The 22341-nt window shown below is 33.7% G+C and overlaps 1 long non-coding RNA gene across 1 annotated transcript; it reads right to left on the reverse strand.

Annotated features, from left to right (window-relative positions):
* Positions 1-19501: 19501 nt before the first annotated feature.
* On the reverse strand, positions 19502-21774 carry LOC124888663. Its single transcript, XR_007047276.1, has 4 exons — positions 21712-21774; positions 20311-20378; positions 19954-20172; positions 19502-19726 (listed from the first exon to the last, which is right to left on the reverse strand). It is a non-coding gene; the product is annotated as an uncharacterized LOC124888663 (long non-coding RNA).
* Positions 21775-22341: the final 567 nt, after the last annotated feature.

A 22341-nucleotide genomic window follows, 5' to 3' on the forward strand; every position in this document is an offset into this window, starting at 1 on the left:
TTTTTCTTTTATATGTATTAATGTGCTTTAGTTTTCCTTTTCTTGCATGTAAATCATTCGAATCCTACATGGACTCTTTTCCCTTCGCATATCCATCATGGGCCAATGAGGCCCATCTTTTGAGTCAAACCCCAAAAGAAAGTCCAAACGAGCCACATGGAATACAAGGAGTCGAAAGAAGAAGAATGGGTTGAAGTGTCGTCCTTGAAGTGGCAAAGAGACTCGGAAGTCTCATTCTTTATTTGTTTATTCATTTGTTATGGTCTTTTATTATTATTTATTTATTTATCTCATTATTCATTCATTTGGGCCTCGAAGCCAAAGTTTTATTTAATACAGGTGAAGCGAAACTCGAGCCAAAGTTTTGGAAAAATAGTTTAGGATAGGTTATGGGCGAAAGCCCAATACTTAGATTAGGACAGGTACAAGTGGGTCATAAACCCAATTGGAATAGGACAGGGTCTAAATTCTTTACTTTCTCATCCCTTTCCCCTTTTATGTGTTTATTTGCTTATTCATTTTGTTTAAACTTAGTTAAAATCTCTACTAAGTCGCCTAAATCTATTTTACACAAGTTTTTTCTAAAAAATTGACCATTTTCAATAAATCAATCGTTTCAAAGTTAATCAAAAGATGTTTTTTTTCAAACAGTCCAGATAACCGCAAGTTAGCGGACATTTTAGGTGCCCAACACCTTCCTAAAACGTTAATAGGTACCGCTTACTTAGAATCTTTGAAACTTAAATGATTTTTCTATTTTGGATCATTTAAAGTATTTTAGAAAGATTTCTTAATTTCTTTTCAAAATTAAGTGGCAACTCTTCAGAATTCAAAATTTTGTCAAAACACTGTTACTATTTACTCTTACTCCTAAAGTGTGATATACATATATATATTGTGTCCTCAGGGCTTCAAGTAAAGAAACTTATGGTAATATGGGAGTATCATGAAAATTTAACATAAAGCGGGAAATATAGGTACTTATAAGCTTGATGGTAGAACGAGGGAATGATATGTAAGGAAATATATACAGATTCTGCTTTCATTTTTCCTGAGGTTTTTAATGAGAATTATACAAAGATCAAATGAAAGGAGCATATGACGTTGGGTGGTGCATTAATGACGAGGGAAGGTTTAGCTTTACATACCATAGTCCTTTAGTAACTATGACAGTAATTCGAGCCCCAATTAGTTCAACCCGCGAGAGTATAGCTTTTATCTTTCCAACCACCAACTTCTGTTATCCAATAGGCAACTCACTAGCTACAAGGATAATATCTAGGTTCATTAGTAACCCGTAGGAATATTTAACAACTTATTCCGATAATCTTCACTTATGCCCGAAATTAATTAAATTCCTTAACAAGAATTCGGAATGAATTCTAACTTTTTCAACTTATGCAATTCAATATTAAATCTGTCCAATTGATAGGTATCTCAAAAACTCTTTTTTTATCAAAATTCCTCGTGAACCCCTTTCAAGGAGTAGAGCAAAGATTCAAATTAAACACCACCAAATACTTATCTATAATCATATCCAAAAATAGGATAAGAAATTTACCTCTTGGAGTTCAAATTTCTAACTAAAGATTGTTTAAACTAATTCTAGAAATCCTTTGGAGTTGCCACAAAATTCCTTAGCTTATATGCTCTTTAAGGCTACGGGCATCCCTTCTTCGATATCTTTTTCTTTCTTTAGATGTCATAGATGGAAAGGAAAATAGAGGAGAAAGTTATGAATTATTCCTGGAATTGCTTCCAGTGAACCTCTCTTTTCCCTTCTTTTATAACTTAAACCCTATTTTAAGGGAATTATAATGAAAAGAATAAATATGCACCACCCTTCATAGTCTTGGTGTTATGGTTTCTATTATATTAACTTAGATTCAAAAAATTTTTCAAGGTGTAGCAATCTCCCCCACTCAGGATCATTCGCCCTCGAATGATGCTTGAAGCTTACTCTCCAACCCACCACAATCCAAGACATCTACTAGATCATTTAACTAACTTCAGTCTTGCTTTATTCCATCATAAGGCCTAAAATTTGACTAACTCTTCAAATTTTCAAAAATTTTGCCAGAGTTTTCTTCGTAAATAGATTTATCGGGTACATGTCAACTAACCAGAATACATCCTAATATGCTTCACAGAGTGTCACAACATATATAATACTCAACAAATAATACATAAGGCTCCTCTTGGCCTCAAACTAAAAAATAATTGTACACGAGGCTCTTCTTGGCCTTAAACACCATTAAAAGTCATAACTAACAATCTAACTTACCTTATTCTCTACATCGGCATGATGTTTCCATGTAAATCTCAATACACATTGGCACAAATATTGTACCTAAACATATCAGGTAAGAATTAGATATCTACTGAACAAAATATAAAGGGACAAGTAGTTTACGAACTTTCTGATAGTTTTTGAAATAAATAAGGGTATTTAGTTTTCATATCCGCTTCTGTTTCCCAAGTGGATTCTTCTACATTTTGGTTCCTCCAAAGCACCTTTACTGAAGCTATGTCTCTAGATCTTAACTTTATGACCTACCGATCCAATATAGCCACGGGGACTTCCTCGAATGATAAGTCTCCAGCAAGTTCAATACCTTCTATAGGGATGACGCGAGACGACTCTCCTAAGCATTTACGTATCATGGCCATATGAAAGACAGGATGCACTGTAACTAACTCTGGAGGTAATTCTAGCTCATAGGAGGCCTGTCCAAGTTTGGGGATAACTTTATAGGGACCAATATAGTTGGGATTCAGCTTAACCTTCTTATGAAATCACATAACACCTTTCATAGGCGACACCTTCAAGAGCATAAAATCATCAATTTGAAATTCTAAATATCTACTTCATACATGTGCATACAATTTAATCCTACTCTAGGTAGTATTCAACTGCTCTCATATCAACTTACCGTTTTTGACATCTTGATGGACTAGATCCAGAACCAATACCTGTATCGCCTACTTCGAACCAACCAATAGGTGATCTACATCATCTCTCATATAGAGCTTCAAATGGAGCCATGCCAATGCTAGAGTAATAACTGTTATTATAAGCAAATTCTATTAGAGGCAAATGATCATCCTAATTATCTTTAAAATCCAACAAGCATGCTCTCAATATATCTTCGAGCATCTAAATGATGCACTCGGCTTGGCCATCTATCTGTGGATGAAATACAGTACTAAGGTTCACCTGTGTACCCACGCTTTTATGGAATGATTTCCAAAATTGAGCTTTAAATGGGAAACCTCTATTTGAAATAATGGACATCGGGGTTCCATGTAGGCGAACAATCACTTTTACATATAACTTGGTATAAACTTCAGCCGTGCTAGTAGACTTAATAGGAAGAAAATGGATTGATGTCGTCAACCAATCAACTAATACCCAAATAGAGTCGCGCTCCTAATAAGAAAAAGGTTAGCCTACAACAAAGTTCATATTAATAACATCTGATTTCCACAAAGGAATACTAAACGTTTGAGCTAGGCCATCGGGTTTCTGATGTTCTGCATTCACTTGCTTATAATTGGAGCACTATGTCACATATTCTGCTATATCTTTCTTTATGTTGTTTCACCAGTAGATCTCTTTAAGATCATGATATATTTTTGTAGAATCGGGATGGATTGAATAACGAGAGAAATAAGCCTCAGCCATAATCTGTTGTCGCAACCCATTTATATCAGGTAAACACAATCTACCTCGATACCTTAAAGTGTCGCCACTTGCTAACTCAAATATTATGACTCGATGCTGTTGAATTCCCTCTTTATACTGGAGTAATAAGGGATCATCATACTGCTTTTGTTTAACCAATGCCACGAGTTATGACTCGGCTGAATTGAGTACAATAACGCCCCCATCTTCGAAATCATAAGATGAACTCCAAGGCTGGCTAATTTATGAACATCTTTCACTACTTCTCACTGAACAGGTGAAAATTGTGCTAGACGACATATGGATAGTCGACTAAGAGCGTCAGCTACAATGCTACCTTTACTTGGATCGTAGAGAATATTGACATCATAATCCTTTAATAACTCTAACCATCTTCTCTGCCTCAAGTTCAGCTCTTTCTACATAAATAGTTATTGAAGACTCTTATGATCGGTATAGATATCAACATGCACTCCATACAAATAGTGGCGCCATATTTTCAGTGCAAATACCACTACTGCAAGCTCTAAATCATGGGTGGGATTATTCTGTTCATGCTTCTTCAATTCTCGAGAACCATATCCTATAACCCTTCTTTGCTGCATTTGGACACAACCCAAACCAATAACTGAAGCATCATAGTACACCACATACCCTTTTGTGCCCTCTAGTAAGGCTAACACTGGCGCTATGGTCAACCTATATTTTAATTCTTGGAAACTTCTTTCACAAACATTTGATCACTGGTACTTAACTGCTTTCTGAATCAACCTAGTCAATGGTGAAGCAATAGAGGAAAATTTCGCCACAAATCTCCTATAGTAACCGTCTAGCCCTAAGAAGCTATGCACCTTAGTAGGAGTAATTAGTCGAGGCCAATTCTTCATAGCTTCTATCTTTTAAAAATCTACTCTGATGCCTTATCTAGATACCACATGACCAAGAAAGGCTACCGAGGTCAACCAAAATTTACACTTAGAGAGCTTAGAATACAACTGGTGCTCTCTAAGTGTATGTAATATTGATCTCAAATGATCCGCATGTTCAACTTCATTATATGAATTTATCAAAATATCATCTATAAATACAATCACATACATATCAAGAAAATGTTTGAAAATCTTGTTCATTATATCTATGAAGGCTTTCGGAGTGTTCATTAGTCCAAATGACATGACAAGAAACTCAAAGTGCCCATATCTTATCCGAAAGGCTATTTTGGGAATATCTGCTTTGCGAATTCTTAACTAGTGACAACCGGACCTCAAATCGATCTTTGAAAGCATTTAGCTCCCTGTAATTTATCAAATAAGTCATATATTAGAGGAAGAGGATACTTATTCTTTATTGTCACTTTGTTCAGCTGTTTGTAATCGATACACATCACAACGTACTAACTTTCTTGCATACAAAAAACACTGGAGCATCCCACGGTGATATACTGGGCTGAATGAAACCTTTGTCAAGTGATAGACTAAAGGCTATGGACTAATGAAAATGGACTCACAAAACATAAAAACTAGCAAGAACATAAAGAGAAAACAACATAATAAAAGGAGATAAAGAAGAAGAATTGCATGAAATTAAAGATAGATAGAAAGAACCTTACTTCTACCAAATGATTAATAAAAGATGGTGTATCAAACCATTAATCACACCTCATCAATAGAAGTTCAAACTTTCCTCTTAGGTAACCCAAAGGACTCACACTTCCTCAAGCACACCTTTCTTACAAATTTCCCAAGACAAGTGAAAAACCAATTTCAATGTTCAAGGGACCTAGTTTCGGATTCTAGGGCTACACTAGAAGACTAAAGCTAAAAATTAAGAGTAATGTTCAATATCATCAAAAATCTAATGAAAATAGTATCTAAAGTGTCTATTTATACTATTACATAACAATGACTAAATTTCCCTTAATGAGGCTTAGGAAGAGGCGCCCTTGGAGTGTGGTATTTTGAAGTGTAAAGACCACTATTCCCTTAATGAATAGGCGCCTATGTGATGTAGTGATCCCTCCTTCTCTTTAATTTGATCAAGGCTTTGAAAAAGCTCCAAAAGGGTCTTCAAGCACTTTTCAAATCCGAACTTGAACCTTTTATAAGACCTTGAAATCCTTGTGCTCCTTGTGCTTATATCATCTCAAGTAAGTCCTTTAACTACTCTTTTAGCTGTTTTAGTTCTGAAGACGCCATTTTATAAAGTGGAATTGATATCGGCTGGGTACCGAGATCCACGTCAATAGCAAAATCAATCTCTCTGGCAGGAGGTAATCTAGGAGGTTCATCAAGAAACATATCTGAGTATTCTTTCACAACTAGTACAGATTCTAAAGTTGGTGCCTGTTTTTCGGCCTCAATGTCTTTCAATTAGATTAGGTGATACAAACACCCCTTTGCAATAAGCTTTCATGCCTTAAGAAAGGAAATAAAACTCCCTCAAGGCATCATAGAATCACTCCTCCACTCTAAGACTGGCTTTCATGGGAAGTAGAAACGGGCTATCTTGGCTCGACAATCAATTGTAGAATAAAAAGAGGATAACCAATCCATACCCATAATAACATCAAAATTGACCATTTCAAGTTCAATCAGATTAGCCAATGTAGCACAACCACATACTATCACCAAACAATTATAATAGACCCGTCTAGTTATAATAGAATCTCCTACTGGAATCGATACAACAAATAATTCACGTAACAACCCCGGCCCTATTCCAAACTTCTTAGAAAAAAATGAAGTAACATGTGACAAGGTAGATCTTGGGTCTATCAAGGCATATACATCATGTTAAAAGATAGCTAAGGTACCTTTGACAACATCTGGAGATGCCTCTGAATCTTGCCGACCAGCTAGTGCATACATGCGATTCAGACCTGCGGTTGAACTGAGCCCTTTGCCCCTACCAAATCCTCTACCTGTTGGTGCCTGAGGATAGCGAGGAAATGAATACACCGATGAAGATGAAGCTGATACAAACCCTGTAGGCTGAGATCGATTATCTTTACCTTTACCTCTGAGCTGTGGGTAATCATGTTCTATATGACCCTCTATACCACACCAATAACATGTATTTGAACTATACCAACACTCCTCTCTATGTGGTCGGCCACACCACCTGTATGTAGGTCGAGGTGGCAACCCCCGACTAGCGTCCCTCTAAGGTCGTAAGTATGGTGCTAAAGAAGTCTAACTCCGTCATACCTGTGCCTCAAGAACTGAGTTGGATCATTAGATGTGGAGCGCACAAATGACAGGGTCTGACTAGGTGGCCCTTTACTAATAGAAGCTATATTGTTTCCTTGATACTGGCTGGCTGTCCTAGCTCTCTTACTTTACTCTCTCTCTCTATCTACCTCATAATTACACTGATCATCCTCTAACTACTGAGTATGCCACATGATTTTTTCTATCTCCAAATTTGTATTCATAGCAGTAACAGAAAAAAGGTCCTTCAAGGAACCCACAAGGCCATTCACAAAGTAATGATTTCGTGATGCTTGTGGGCTGACAACCTCTGGATAATATCTGGAAAACTGTGTAAACCACAAACAGTACTCCTTGACACTAAGATTACCTTATTTTAAGGGTAGAAATTCTTCCTTCCTTGTCTCTCTTAGATCTAATGGCAATAAATGATCTATGAAGGCTTTTGAAAAGTCTGTCCAGACTGCTAGGGGAGCTTCCTGACCTCTCAAAGTAACCCATATAACATACCAATAAACAACAACATCTTTCAGCTGATAAGCGTCCAATTCAACTACATTTGTGGCTGATACCCGCATCACCTTATAAATTTTATAAACCTCATCAGTAATTGTTGAGGGTCCTCCACAAGCTTAGAACTGGTGAATTTTGGTGGATTCATACGGAGGAAATCTTTGATCTTAGATTCAGCTATCCCTCCCTGAGTAGCAATAGGTACGTCTACATTCTATCTTTAGGCCTGATCAGCGCCTAACTGTGTATGCATATGTATCACTCCCTTAAGATTTGGGTTTAAGGCACCTGGTGGTGGGATAGGAACTACTGTTGGTACCAGTAGAGGTGCAGAAATCCCTGTAGGTCCTTGCATCCCAGGCATTTGAGAACCTGAAAGTATATAACCCAACAAACTTTCTTGAGTCCTATTCAGATCCATTAATACGGTAGATTACCCGGTAGTGGTAGCCTCTTGAGTAATGCTAGTAGTAGCCTACTGGGTTATTTTATCCTTCTCTGTAGCAGATATGGTCTATACCAGAAATAAGCAGAATAGGAGTTAGAAATAACTTTCTATGACTTAACTCTATTGCACGATCTAGATTATAAATGAAGGTTAAATTCCTAAATATCCATGTAATTCCTTAAATATAAATGTGGTGCGAAACGCATCGATAAGTGAGGTCCTACTACACACGGCTACATAGACTCCCTAGGACACCTGAATCTAGGCTGTGATACCAAGTTTGTCACGCCCCAAAATAATAATGACGGACAAGAACCTTATACACTTAATTTACCAACACTAGGTGACATACGCAAAATTATAGGACAATAATGAGAAAGATACCTAATATAAGCTATATACATACACGAGGGGGGTTGTATTAACAAAACTGTACAATGCAATACTACATGATGTCCATGAAGCCTCTAGTTAGTTTAACCCGCTATACTACAACTGACCAGTTGGCATAGGGCTCGACATACCCAACTAGAGATCGGCCTGTACATATAATAAAAAATACTAGACATATATTGGCTCTAGAGAGAGATGGAGCATACCAAAATATCAGTCGAAAACAACAATGAAGCCTAACACGGACGTCTACTATCCTGAAAATCTTAGCCTGCATTAATAAACGTGGAGCCAATGAGACGTCAGTACATAAGCAACACGTACTGGTATGAACACAGACAGAATAACAGTTAGACAAGTGCGAAAGCTCATATGAGTTAGATATCAAAGTGAAAAACGTATGAGCCTACGAGTAACACATATACGACATGAAACTATAACCTATGCACTAATCTTATCCATACCTTATATAATATTTAGTAAGGTATTTATTATAATATAGAGCCTATAATTTGCCGAGGTGATAGATTTAACCTATATGTTCTATAAATGATCTTTCGAAGGCAATCTGATGCAAATATGAAGCATATGTTGCTCAATTACTCGTTGCTATGATCTTGGACATATAACTATAATCGCAGTCTGAAATCAAGTACACCTCGCCTAGGAGCTCACTATGAGTGTCTGTCCGGAGGCTATATATTGGCTCGAGTTAGGTGAAATCAATACATGATATTCCAGCTGACCCCAAATACAAATGATTCCATAAAAGGCGGGTACGCCCAATAGATGGGCTCACTATAATGGTCTGGTCTCGATCTTGTGTACAAGATCACATCGAGCGATATGCCAAGCCAAACCTTTGTACTCTTCCATCGTTAATGTTTATCAAATAATGCCTTGCAGGTCTATAATATGTGAATTATGATAAGGATCGCCTAGCTAACATATGCAAGTACAACTATGCTATTACTATTTACTTTTACTCCTAAAGTGTGATATACATACATACATATATATATATACATACTTATATATATATATATATATATATTGTGGCCTAAGGGCTTCAAGTATAGAAACTTTAGATAATATGGAAGTATCATGGAAATTTAACACAAAGAGGGAAAGATAGGTACTTATAAGCTTGATGGTAGAATGAGGGAATGATATGTAAGGCAATATAGAGACTCCACTTTCGTTTTTCATGAGAATTATACTAACATCAAATGGGAAGGAGCATATGACATAAAACGGTGAGGAAAGGTTAGCATTACATACCTTAGTGCTTTAGTAACTATGATAGTAATTCTAGCCCTAATTAGTTCAACCTGCGGGAGTATAGCTTTTATCTTTCCAACCACCAACTTCCGTTATCCAACAGGAAACTCACTAGCTACTAGGATAACATATAGGTCCATTAGTAACCCGTAGGAACATTTAACAACTTATTCCGATAATCTTCACTTATGCCGAAATTAATTGAATTCCTTAACAACAATCCGGAATGAATTCTAACTTTCCGAACTTATGCAATTCAATATTAAATCTGTCCAATTGATAGGGATCCCTAAAAACTCCTTTTTATCAAAATTCCTCGTGAACCCTTTCAAAGAGTAGAGCAAAGATTCAAATTAAACATCACCAAATACTTATCTATAATCATATCCATAAATAGTATAAGGAATTTACCTCTTAGAGTTTAAATTTCCAACTTGAGATTGTTTAAGCTAATTCTTGAAATCCTTTGGAGTTGCCACAAAATTCCGTAGCTTATATGCTCATTAAAGTTGAAGGCATCTCTTCTTCGATATCATTTTTTTTTCTTTCAATAACTTTTCTTTCTTTGTTTAGATGTCACATATGGAAAGAAAAACAAAGGAGAAAGTGACGAGTTGTTCCTAGAATTGCTTCCAGTAAATTTCTCCTTTCCCCTTTTATAACTTAAACTTATTTTGTGGGAATTATAATTAAAAAAATAAAGAAATAAAAGAAAAGACGGTCCCCACCTACCTTATTGTTAATAATAACAATATAAAATATATAAGGGGGATATCATTTAATTGTTTTAACATCCAACACTAAGACAGATAATTATATATGCCCCACCCTTCAAACCTTGGTGTTATGATATGTATAATATTAACTTAGATTCAAAATTTTTCTAAGGTGTGACACAACCATTTGCTTATCTACATTGTCATTTGAATCTTTCGATCATAATTTATGGAGATTTTAACTTTCCACCATAAACACCTTGGCTAAAGTGTTATTTTGTACTAAATGATCAAAAGCATCACCTAGGAACTCTTCTTCATAACCTTCGGTTTCCATTATTTCTTCATACAACCTCGTCACATCTAGGTGACTATTAGCAATCTTACTAATTGTCGTTGCCACTTCTCCAAGTTTTCTTGATATATCACCGATCATATCTTGAAAATTCGAAGAACGATTTCTTTTGCAAGTTGCCTTGACTTGAAAAGTTTCACTCATTATGCAATCACTTTTCGTGGATGGTCCTTCGATATCATCATTGTTTCCTTTTTTTCGAACTACAATCCATGTCATGTCATCAAATGACTTAGCATAATCACCCTTAGCTCTATCATTTCTAGTCACAACATACCTTCATCAAACATATCAGTCTTCTTGTTGATGAGCTTATCATGACTAAGATGTGCCTACAATACAAAGACAAAAATTCATATCATAATTAAGATATGCCACTATAAGCTTCATATAATTTGCCAAATAATTAGGACAATGGATTAAGAAAGTAAAAAACTAACTGCAGAATATACAGCTTAAAACTAACTGCAAAATATACTACTTGACTGAGCAGCAGTAGTGCTTCGCAGATATCAACAAGCTTGCTAGTAAAATAACTTATTAACCTCTTAATTACTCCTTACAGTGAAACAAGAAGACCTAACCACTCCTGGAGTTCTATTTTTATATCTAAATGTGATATATTGAAGAAATAATCATTGAAAAATAATATTTGTTACAACTTACTGCAATTAGTAAGTAAGCTGTTGATACTTCTATAGGAAAGTGCTTATCGGCAACTTGTTCTTGAGCTGGTAAATGTAACTTTTAGCTTGTAAATATTATGGGTAGAATATTTGTGTTGCGGCTTATTTTTGGAGCTTTGTATATATTAGTTAGGAGGACTCTTTCATTGATGGAAGCGCATGACGGTGATTTTTCTTTATTATTGTCTAACATTTGTTTTGCACTTGTTCTATCATACTTATGATAGAAACTAAAACGTAAACATAGTTCTTCATGACATTCCAGATAGTTCAACCAATTTTCATGTACAAATTTTGCATTATAATTGAGACTGCCTAACCTTGTAAGTTAATTTGCATGTCGTTAGTGCTTCTGTAGTACGTGTACTGAATCAAGATATTTACACTCGTGTATCAAGTATAGAGTCGACTCCATGTCACATATATGCTAGATTGTGTAAACTTATTGACTTCACATATCATTTGAATTTTAGTAGTTACCTTTTTTCAGTCTAATGTCAACTTATCTCCAATCTCAAAAAGGGATATCTTCCCTCAATTGTTAGTACAAATTGGAACGTACTATAATGTGCTCCTTCCGTGGACTGTGGAAGTAGCTGAGCGACTAAGAATACCTAGACTTATGATTCATCATACCAATGTTATGCTACACTGTGTTGAACATTGTTTGATACTTTATACACCTTATGAGAAGGTAAGTTCAGATTTTTAAAGTTTCTTCATTCCAGATTTATCAGATAATATTGAAATAAGAAAGTGAACTTTGTAGTTTTTCCACTTAATTCATCAAATAAATGTAAACAAGCATCACTAAATCACAGTAGGCCAACATGCTTTCAAAAGCAATATCTATAATTATATTTAAATCAGCACTAAGGATAAATAATTAGCAGATTTTACTTGAATATGCAAAGCATAGTCTCTCAAACTGGCCGTAACCATCTTCAAGTTGTCATCCCATCCAAGACCACTCTTGTTTAGCAGAGTTTGCATAATATTTTATGTGTTTCTCGGTGTTTTGAGATGATTCTCCACACGCTTAGGTGAACTATCCATTTCTAATTATTCGTTAATGACATTTGAAACACGATTGAATGAGCTGAACTTAAAATGATTAGTTAATTTATTTTCCTACTTCACTCCATCAGCTACGATCTCAACATCAAATTTTTCATTGATTTTGACCACCTAAATTGCTTCTCTCATTTTTTTGCTCATTGATTTCTATTACAAGTCAAGAAATTAAGTTGAACAAGCAATTTTTTCACAAATTAAAATGAATTGACGAAGGCTTATAATAAGAAACTAAGGAAATATGAAGTGATGTATTTTATTAAAATGGCAACATCCACAAGAATCAGAATTCCAAGCATGTCCATCAAGATGTTTTATATGTGTATACACCTTACATGCTTCTAATTCAAATATTTACCTTCCTTGCTTAATTATAGTTTGAAAAGTGCTAATGACAGGCTTTGCAGCAACAACAGTTGCAAAATATAAGAATGGAAAACACATATTTCTGGAAGGTTAAGCCGATTCACACACAAGAAATTAAAAAAGAAAGGTCTTCTTCATAATTAATTGGTAGGACAGTTTAATCTACGTTATTAAGGAATAACTCCAAAAGTACTCAGATTTACTCACCTATTCCTACACCAGGAGATCTCCATAATTAAAAGCACACTGTAGATTATAGAACTTGAACATGAGGAGGAATATATTCAATCATCAGATTGTTAGAATGGCTCTAGTTATGGCTAAATATTTAGATACTCTAACCATAAAATAGATGCTAATAGAAATTAAATTCTAAGTGTAATCTTACTTTAATAAATGATGTTAATTCTTTTGTAGATTTCACAGATTACTAGCAGTGATTGGAGGTAAAAGTGAGACAAATAAATTAAAATGGTTACTTTACTATCAAAATAAAGTAGGAATTACTTTTATAGAACTAGAATTACAATTAGCAGATGCTACTAGAATTACAGATCAATTGTGGATCAGAAAGTTTTTACAATTGCCCTCTAAATCTGCAACAATCTGTGAGCTCAACATATACTAAAGAAAAAGACCTTTCAACATTTCTATTAAATTTTTTATTTTGAAGCTTGAACGTACAAGGGACACCAAGTCATCACCATCTCTTGACTTGCCTTTGTCTTTTTTGGGTGTGCAGGGTGTTTTTTAATCTAGTAACTATGACAAACTTCTTCCAACCAAAATAAACAGGCATCCCATAGTAATTTATCCATACCTCATCCATCTTATTTTTATTTTCATACATAAACCTACGCTGTAGAAGATCATATACCATGGTTATTTGGAAACGAGCATTGTTATCCTCCAGCAAATCAAGATATTGCCCAAAGCAGTTGTCCCTGAAATAAGCATCCAATTTTTAGTCTCGAAGTATTTTTTTAAAGGTGTTAAAATACTTTCCCATGGTTGACTTAACCACAAAATCACTAGTTTAATCTGTGGCACCGTCACACTGCATTCTCACAGGATAACTATCAATGTTGAAGAATTTGACCAACTCTTCAGTGGAAGGGCTATTAGTATTTGGATCATCTCTTTTGAAATATTCCTCATCTCCATGTTCATTATCTTTTGCTTCTGATTGAGATATCGCTTGTAAAGTAAGCTCATAGAGTGGTGAATATAGCCTAGTTGCTTCACTTATTCCTTTACTTGGACTTAATTCGATTGGTTTTCTTTTGTAAGCCATATTATAAAAAACTAACAGGAAAATAAAAAGTATTATAATTGATTAATGTATCGTTAAAAAAGGATAACAATAAATCTAACATGTACAAAACAGTAACATATCAATTTCAATAGATCACACATCCGTTGCAACATGTGGGTTATCTGTTGCAATATAGAAGTAACCTGTTACGACAGATGAGTAATCTATTGGAAACAACAAAAATAGTTTTAATACTATTGTGATTTCTTGTAACAGATCACTCATCTGGAACCAGATGACTGGTCTGTGCAATATATCATTCATCTGTTGTAATATATGAGTGATATGTTAGAACTGTTATCAACTGTCAATATTATTTAGATTTTTTCTAATAGAAGGGTCATCTGTCGCAACAGATAAATGATCTGCTGGAATAGTTGATAGGATTTCATCCAACAGATAGCTCATCTGTTTCATCAAATGGTTCATCTATTGCGTCAAATAGTTAATCTGTTGCAGCATATAACTAACCTATTGCAATAGATAAGTAATAAGCTGTAAATAATAAAAATAGTTTCAATACTGTTGTTATTTCTTCCAACAGATCACTCATCTGTTGAAACATATAATTGATCTGTGGAGCAGATCATTCATTTGTTGCAACATATGAGTGATCTGTTGGAACTGTTATAAACTGTTAATATTGTTTAGAAGTTTTCCTATAGAAGAGTCATTTGTCGCAACAAATTAATGATCTGTTGGAAGAAATCAAAGTTTTGGATATATCGTCATGTTGGAATAATTGATAGAATTTCATCTAACAGATGGTTCATCTGTTGCATCAAATGGTTCATCTGTTGCATCAGATAGTAAATCAATTGCAGAAAATAATCAATAGCATTGCTTAATAGAACAATAATAATATCACCATTTAATATCAACTACATCATTTTTACCAAGAACAACAACAAATCAACCAGTAAAACAAACACAATACACACACCAAGAACATCAACGGTGACCAAAAATACCAACATTGTTGTTTTGTTTGTACAAACACAAACAACAAAAATCAAATTTCAAAAAACTCAACAGACACCAACAAATCAAATCAACAATTCGACAACAAGAACTAGAATAACAACAAAAAATTATATTTCACCCGAAAAGAGAAGAGAAGAAATAGAAATTAGGATTTTCTTCCAACTCTATTTCAAATTTAAGCAACAAATATTGAAATTGTTAACTAATGCTAGAGGAGAAGTTGGCTCAAGTTCCTCTTTTTTTCATAACTAAAATACCCCAATTCTTACTTATAAAAGAAGAAAAGAGACTATTAAGAACTCGAAGCTGTTGTCGCCGGAGAGAAATTTTGTCATGTCGATTAATGGTTGAAACTCAAAAAGAAACTCGAAGCTCAACTATTTATCACCAGAGGTTAAAGTCGTCGGGGATTGAAGGGAGAAATTTGCAGAACTGTTGGTTGGGAGAAGCTTGAGAGAAACTGTCGAGAGGAGGAGGGGAGAGAGGAGAGAAAAGGTTGATTTGGAGAGGAGAAGGGTGTGGGTTGATTTGTATTTTTAAAAAACTTAGAAAGTTTTGAAAATATTAATCAAGTCTACAATTAACTTAATCAAATTTCCTAATTATGTTTGACCCTTTAAGTTGGTCAATGTCACCAATACCATATTCAAGACTTAAAAGACACCTTTCGTTCAATTTTTTCTAGTAACTTGTATTAATTTCATCCTATATGAAGGAAGGTCTAAGCCAACACATGAACTTAACACTTCACAATTATTTAATCTTGGTAATTATGGGAGGAATTCCTATAAAAAAAAATGACCAAAAATCTATCTAAATCACCCGAATCGTCAAAAAATAACATTTCCTATCACAAAAAATGACCAAAAATCTGTCTAAACCACCCGAATGATCAAAAAATAACATATTTCTTATTGGGTCATTTTTTATAAATATACCGAATTTCAGATCAATCAAAGTTTCTCATTTCTTTTTAAATTTCAAAATCATGATCAATTCAGTCGAAAATACTATTTGGTCAAAATAAGATTCAAAAATTTTTTCGTTCGGTAATTCTTATCACATATTATCATTAACATACTAATATATATGAATCAAGAACAAATAATAAAATTTTGAAATTTATTTACATATTCTTAATGCAATTTTCAAAAAAAAAAAATAAAAAATGTTTATGTAGTCATTTAATATTAAAATTCAAAACACACCACATAAATATTTATACATCTTGAACAACAAATTTCGTCCAACAAATATAGAACAAAAGTTAATTTGGAAAAAAAGTGGCATATTGTAAACTTAAACATGGTTAATATAATTATTGGTACCCCTAGTTCTACTGATTCGACATGTAACTCAGACACAAAGTTAATACATGTTATATCAATAATTAGCTATTACACCTAGTGAAAATTCATAATAAATTTATCCAATATAGAGAAAGACCTAAATTCAATGCATAAATTTGTGATTTAAGTCATTGATAGACTCTTAATCTTGTTTTGAAATTTTACTTGGACATTTTAACTAATACTAATAGCTATTGAACACCTTTTACTATTTTAAAAACTGTTCCGATTAAACACTTTTTAGTAATCAACAAAAAATTTGAAGAGTGTGAGGTATACTCACGCTAACATGACAAAATGCCTAATTAAAATATGAGACATAGCTTTGGAGGCCCAAAATAATTATTAAAAAATAATTTTATAAATTAAAAGAAAAAAGTTTTAAAAACAACCCCTAAAGTAAACTCTACCCGCCCAGCACCCCACCACCACCCATGCACTAACCCTCTTCTTTATCTTCTTCCCCATTCTTTACGTTATTTTCTTTTTCATTCTTGTTTTCAAAATTAAATATCCTTCTATTCTTTTACTTTTTTCTCTTCTTTTGACTATGTTTCGTTTTTAGTTTTGATTTTTTTTTTTAATGAATTCATCACACCAAATCTTAGTTGTGAGTTTAATTTATTTTTGGATTTAATTTTATAGATGAAACGAAGAAGGAAGAGAGAGGTAGGAACAATTTTATTTTTTCCGATGAACCAGCTAAAATGATAGCTAAAAATCGTGATTGATCATTGAAAGGCTAAAGAAGAAGAATAGGGAGGAGGAATTAAAAAAAAAAAATAAGAAAAACAATGGAGAAAAAAATACGCAAAGAAATGCGAAGAAGACTGGATGTGCGTGGAGATGATTTTTCTTTATTCTTTTAATTAAAAAATTGGTACTCTTAAAAATGCATAAAAATTGAGTTCATAAGGAAACAACTGGAAGAAGAAATAGACAAGCTTCGTACATCAAGAAGTGCAACACCTAGAGAACCATTTGTATTTTCGCAATGCTGTAACGAAGTAATTGTTGTCAATGCTTCTGGTTTGCCCAGTGAAATCTCTGATCAGTTGGAACAGTTCATCAGGGAGAATGTAAAATCTTGACTCAACAGGTAGTCGAGTATGAGAAAGAAAACATACGCGTTGAATGGGATTATCAAGTTAGACGAATTTAGACAGTATATTATGATTCATTCAAACTTTATTAGTTTGTTTTGTCTTGAAAAACTTGTTAATGGTAAATGGTTAGCATAATTTTTTAAAAATATTATGCTAGTGCCAAATATCAATTAATGATAAAAAATGTAAGCTTTTTCAGAAAAAAAGGAAAAATTACTATTTTGGATCAATTCTTGGAAGGTGAGAAACATTTTTTCTCCACATCAGCATTTTGTGCTCACTAGGTACTTATTTTGATTAGTTGAGGTGTTCACAGGTACTAGTCTTACTTGAGGTGCCTAAGTGAATTTTTCAGACAACTTTAATAGGTTGTCGATAATTTAAGCCTAATTTATTACTTCCTCCGTTTCAAATTATGTGTCATCATTTTCTTTTTAATCCGTCCCAAAATAAGTGTCGTCTTTCCTTACTTGGCAACTTTTTAAAGGCATAATTACCCTTTTACCCTTATTGGTCCCACTTAATTAAAAAAAAATATTGACACATTTTTTGATAAAGAATAATTTGGTAAACTTTACCAAGTCTTCCCTTATTTCTTAAACTCCGTGCCCGGTCAAATGAAGACACATAAAATGAGACGGAGGGAGTATTTCGCTAGAATTTAGTCATAGAAACTATAAAGAACAATCTATATCACCATTAGATCATAACCAATTTATTTTGTTCTTAAAATTAATTTTTAGAAAATAAAAAATTGCCCAAAATACCATCTAAACGATCCTAAACAGTCAAAAACTAACGTGATTTACTACATAGAAGTGATTACTGCTTACTGGGTCGTTTTTGATGAACCTACCGAATTTCAGGTCAATTAAAGTCCGTAAATTTTCAATCTCCAAATCTATGACCAAATTCAAAAGGCAATCAATTCAAGTGATTCAAGAAAAAATAATCTAATTTATATTCTTGTCGAAGTATAATCTTGTTTTCAGATTTAATGTATATAAGATCGATATAAAAAAATAGAGTTTCCATACTTACATCAAATTTTAATCTGACAAACTATCTAAAACTAATCTAAACAACTAAAGAATAACAAAAAGTTACCTCATTCATAGAAAAGCAGTAACTATCGTCCACCAAGTCATTTTTTATGGACCCATCAAATTTTAGGTCAATTGAAGATCATGAAATTCATAACCGCCAAACTATAATCGAATATGGAAAGCAATTATTTTAAGCATAGTTGATAATTATACAATTTAATTCAAATTTTATCCTCCTTTTATAATTATCCCATGATCACAAGACATACATTATATCCTCTTTCGGTATGACATACAACCCCTCTTTATAACGAATTCTCTAAGTCTTAATTAATAACATGAAATCTAAGATATCACGTTTCTTTCTATTGAGGTGAAAATCTTAGTATCTCTTCTCATGACACTACTAGAAATTATCCCGATGGCAACGGTTCAAAAACAGTTGTGATAGATACAGAAACCGTTGCCGATAGAGTTACCGCAACGGTTTGACATGTGTTGCATATGTGAGCATTGCAATTGATGTATCGCAACGACTTTTGCGACGATTTCAACAACCGTTGCAATAGATAGACCTATTGCAACGATTTTTTTAACAACTATTGTAACGCTTCATATTGTCTATAGCAATAGTGAAGAACCATTACAATAGACTATATTGTAACGATAGAAAAGCGTTGTAATAACCCTATTGCAATCATTTTAAAATATCTATTGCAACACTTCTTGGTCTTTTTGCAACGATTTTTAACTATCTATTGCAACACTTTTTGAAACCTATTGCAATGATTTTCAAATCTTTTGCAATATTTTTTGCTACCTATTGCAACTATTGTAATTAGCTATTGCAACGATTTTTGTCACCTCTTGCAACGATGGATATATATATAGAGAGAGAGAATTATATTAATACAATTAAGGGAGCAAAGAATAGGAAATCCTTCAACATAGAGTCATTACAAAAAAGAGCTTAGTCGCAAGTTTTTTCATAAATAACATTAAAGAGTTTCAATATTTACATTTGTCAAATGGTACACAAAAATGCCATTTCTTAACATGTTGGTGAACTATATACTATGGCTACCAGAGCCACCATTGAGTATATCTTCACGTGAGATATCGCTTATTTCCTTTTCGATGAGTAATGGTTCCCCTGCTTTTAGAGTATCTTCGGATAGTTTTATCGTCACAACTATACATCTGCAAGTAGGCCAACATACTTAAGAGTTAAGAATGTAACAAAATAAAACAAAATGATACTTAAAACAAGAAGCAAAGAGGTTCATTAGGATGATGCAGATTCGGCTTTACTGATTCAGTTGAAAAATGCAACAAACAAAGGAAAGTTCAAGTAGGGTTGGTGATACAAAAAACTTTGATGAGCGTACATATTCCAACAACATAAAAAAACACTCAATCATAAATACCTTATTTTCGCAGCTTTGGCAGTTTATACTCCAGCTAATGCATCTTCAATCACTTAAAACAGAATGTGAATGTAAACCTCGGTGAAATCTTAGTCTGCCTATAAATATTTTGTTCAAATTGGTATTCCTTTTCTTCCTTAGTGATCTGAGAAACTATCTGAGCTTGCTTATTCTGGTCTTTTTTGAAAGCTTCAACATCTGGTTTGGCTTTTGTTGAACCTGCTTGGGAAAGTGTTAAACAACTCTTGTTCAATTTGAAGAATTTTTGAAGTCTTTAAAGTTAAAAATCCATATAATAGAAGAAACTTGCCAACACACCACAAACAAAAGAACGTTTATTTATGTGAATTAACAGACCAGGCTTTGATGTTGAGTCGCTGCAATTATCATTTCTGAATATAGAGGATACTGACTCATGGAATTTCCTGCATCAGTTCAGCATAAATAACTTCAATTAATTAACAACATGGCAGCTAAATCTCAAGGTAGTGTAGTCACAAAATTTAAATGAAATGAGCCTCGGAGTTAGAATGAGAATAGATAGGTTTATATCTGGCCAAAGGAGGGCTATGTACCAGTTCAGTGATAAGATTGCTAGATCAAAGCCCGTTTATAATTTTTGTAGTTCTTTAATTTCTGAGTCTAACTAAACAATGATAGCTCAATAAAAAAGTCTTTGTTTCTATGACCATACAATTGCACCAAATTATTTTTAAAAAGCAAAGGAAAAACCACACAATCATTGTATATCTGAATATGCAAAATTGGATGAAGTATTCTCTTTCTCATACAACTAGATGCTAGACAGATATTATTATCATTTATCACTCTCCAAGCACAATTTCTAGTTGCTAATAGTCATCACATATCAAAGATAACAAACATGTCAAACAACATCGGTAGATGATTTTCAAATCTTCTAAGTACTAGAAACTGAATCTACTTTTGGCGTAAATCGAAGTTTGGTAGCATTACTTAGGTCATGTTATGTGTAAATGCAATTCGAAAAATTTTGCAGTAGCCAAGTAATGTCAAATTAGTAAGTATTCTTTGTCCAAGTATATGTAAATTCAAACTAGAAAAAGAACAGTGACTAAGTTAGCTATTCTAACATTGGCACAACACAGACATGGATTGACCAGAGACTGATTTATCTATCAATCCAGACTTGCGTTGTAAGTTTGACAAAAGCTACAACATTGGAACTACTAAGTGTTAGCCTTATCTACAACTTGTTCAAAAAAATATCGATGAACATTACCAATCTATTAAGGAAACATAAACACCCCATACCTTCTCTTTGCATTAAGCTCTAGAATTTCTCAATGAAGTTATCTTTGCATAAGCAAGGATAGATCCAATGAGAAAAAGAATTGCAATCAGATTATATATTAACATAATATTAAATGGAGAGAAATATACCTTTTCTACAAAAATAAAGTGATTGTAATTGAGCAAAAAGGGTAAAGAAAGGTCAACTGAAGAAAACATGTCTTTACCAAGTGTCGGCGTCTTTATTTTTTATGGTTCAGATATCTTCAATTGACCAGTGAGTTCATAAGAAGAAACAGTAGCCTTGTTAGCAGGCCAATACAATAATGTTCAAATTACAAATGTAAATAAATCCAAGAGAAATTAAAAAAATCATAACCAGAAAATAATTACTAGTATTTAGTTATTCCAGTATGTGTTTACACAAGCAAACAGAGTATCAAGTGCGTCTTAAAGTAGAACATAACCTTGGGTAGTCGTTTTTACCTTAAGAGTCTGTAAATTAACTCCATAAGCTGATAAGTCATCTTGAATCAACAAGATCCTTTCCTATAACATAATTGAATTGAATATCTTAGAAAAACGAGAATATGTACTTTATAGAGTCTAGAAATGAATGAGCTCTCAGAGCATATTGGTAGTTACAAATTGATGGCGAGCAAGATGATGATTGGTGTCGTCATTAGTGTCTGGATGAGAGAGGCATTGCTAATGTGACATACCTCTGCCAGATTTAGAAATTATGGAAGCCGCCTCCACAACCTGTTAGGTTGTGGAGCCTGATTACTCATTCTCTGTAATTGTATATACTCTAAGTCATTAATATAAATAGCCTGTCCGCCGTGGAGGTTACCCACGGGTGTTACCATGAAATTAATTCTCTCTCTCTCCTAAAGAACTCTCTCTCTAGTTTTTTTCATCCTCTCCACAGATTTAGTATGTGTGAACTGCTAATCGATCCTAACAACTGGTATCAAAGCTTGGGAGATTCATCATGATCACTGAAAATGAAAGGATCGAAGTTTGGAATTGAGAAATTTGATGAATCCGATTTTGGTTTGTTGAAGATACAGATCGAAGACTATCTGTACCAGAAAAATCTTCACGAACCCTTGA

The sequence above is a fragment of the Capsicum annuum genome, chromosome 11 (assembly GCF_002878395.1).
Source record: "Capsicum annuum cultivar UCD-10X-F1 chromosome 11, UCD10Xv1.1, whole genome shotgun sequence".
In the NCBI taxonomy this organism is placed as follows: Eukaryota; Viridiplantae; Streptophyta; class Magnoliopsida; order Solanales; family Solanaceae; genus Capsicum; species Capsicum annuum.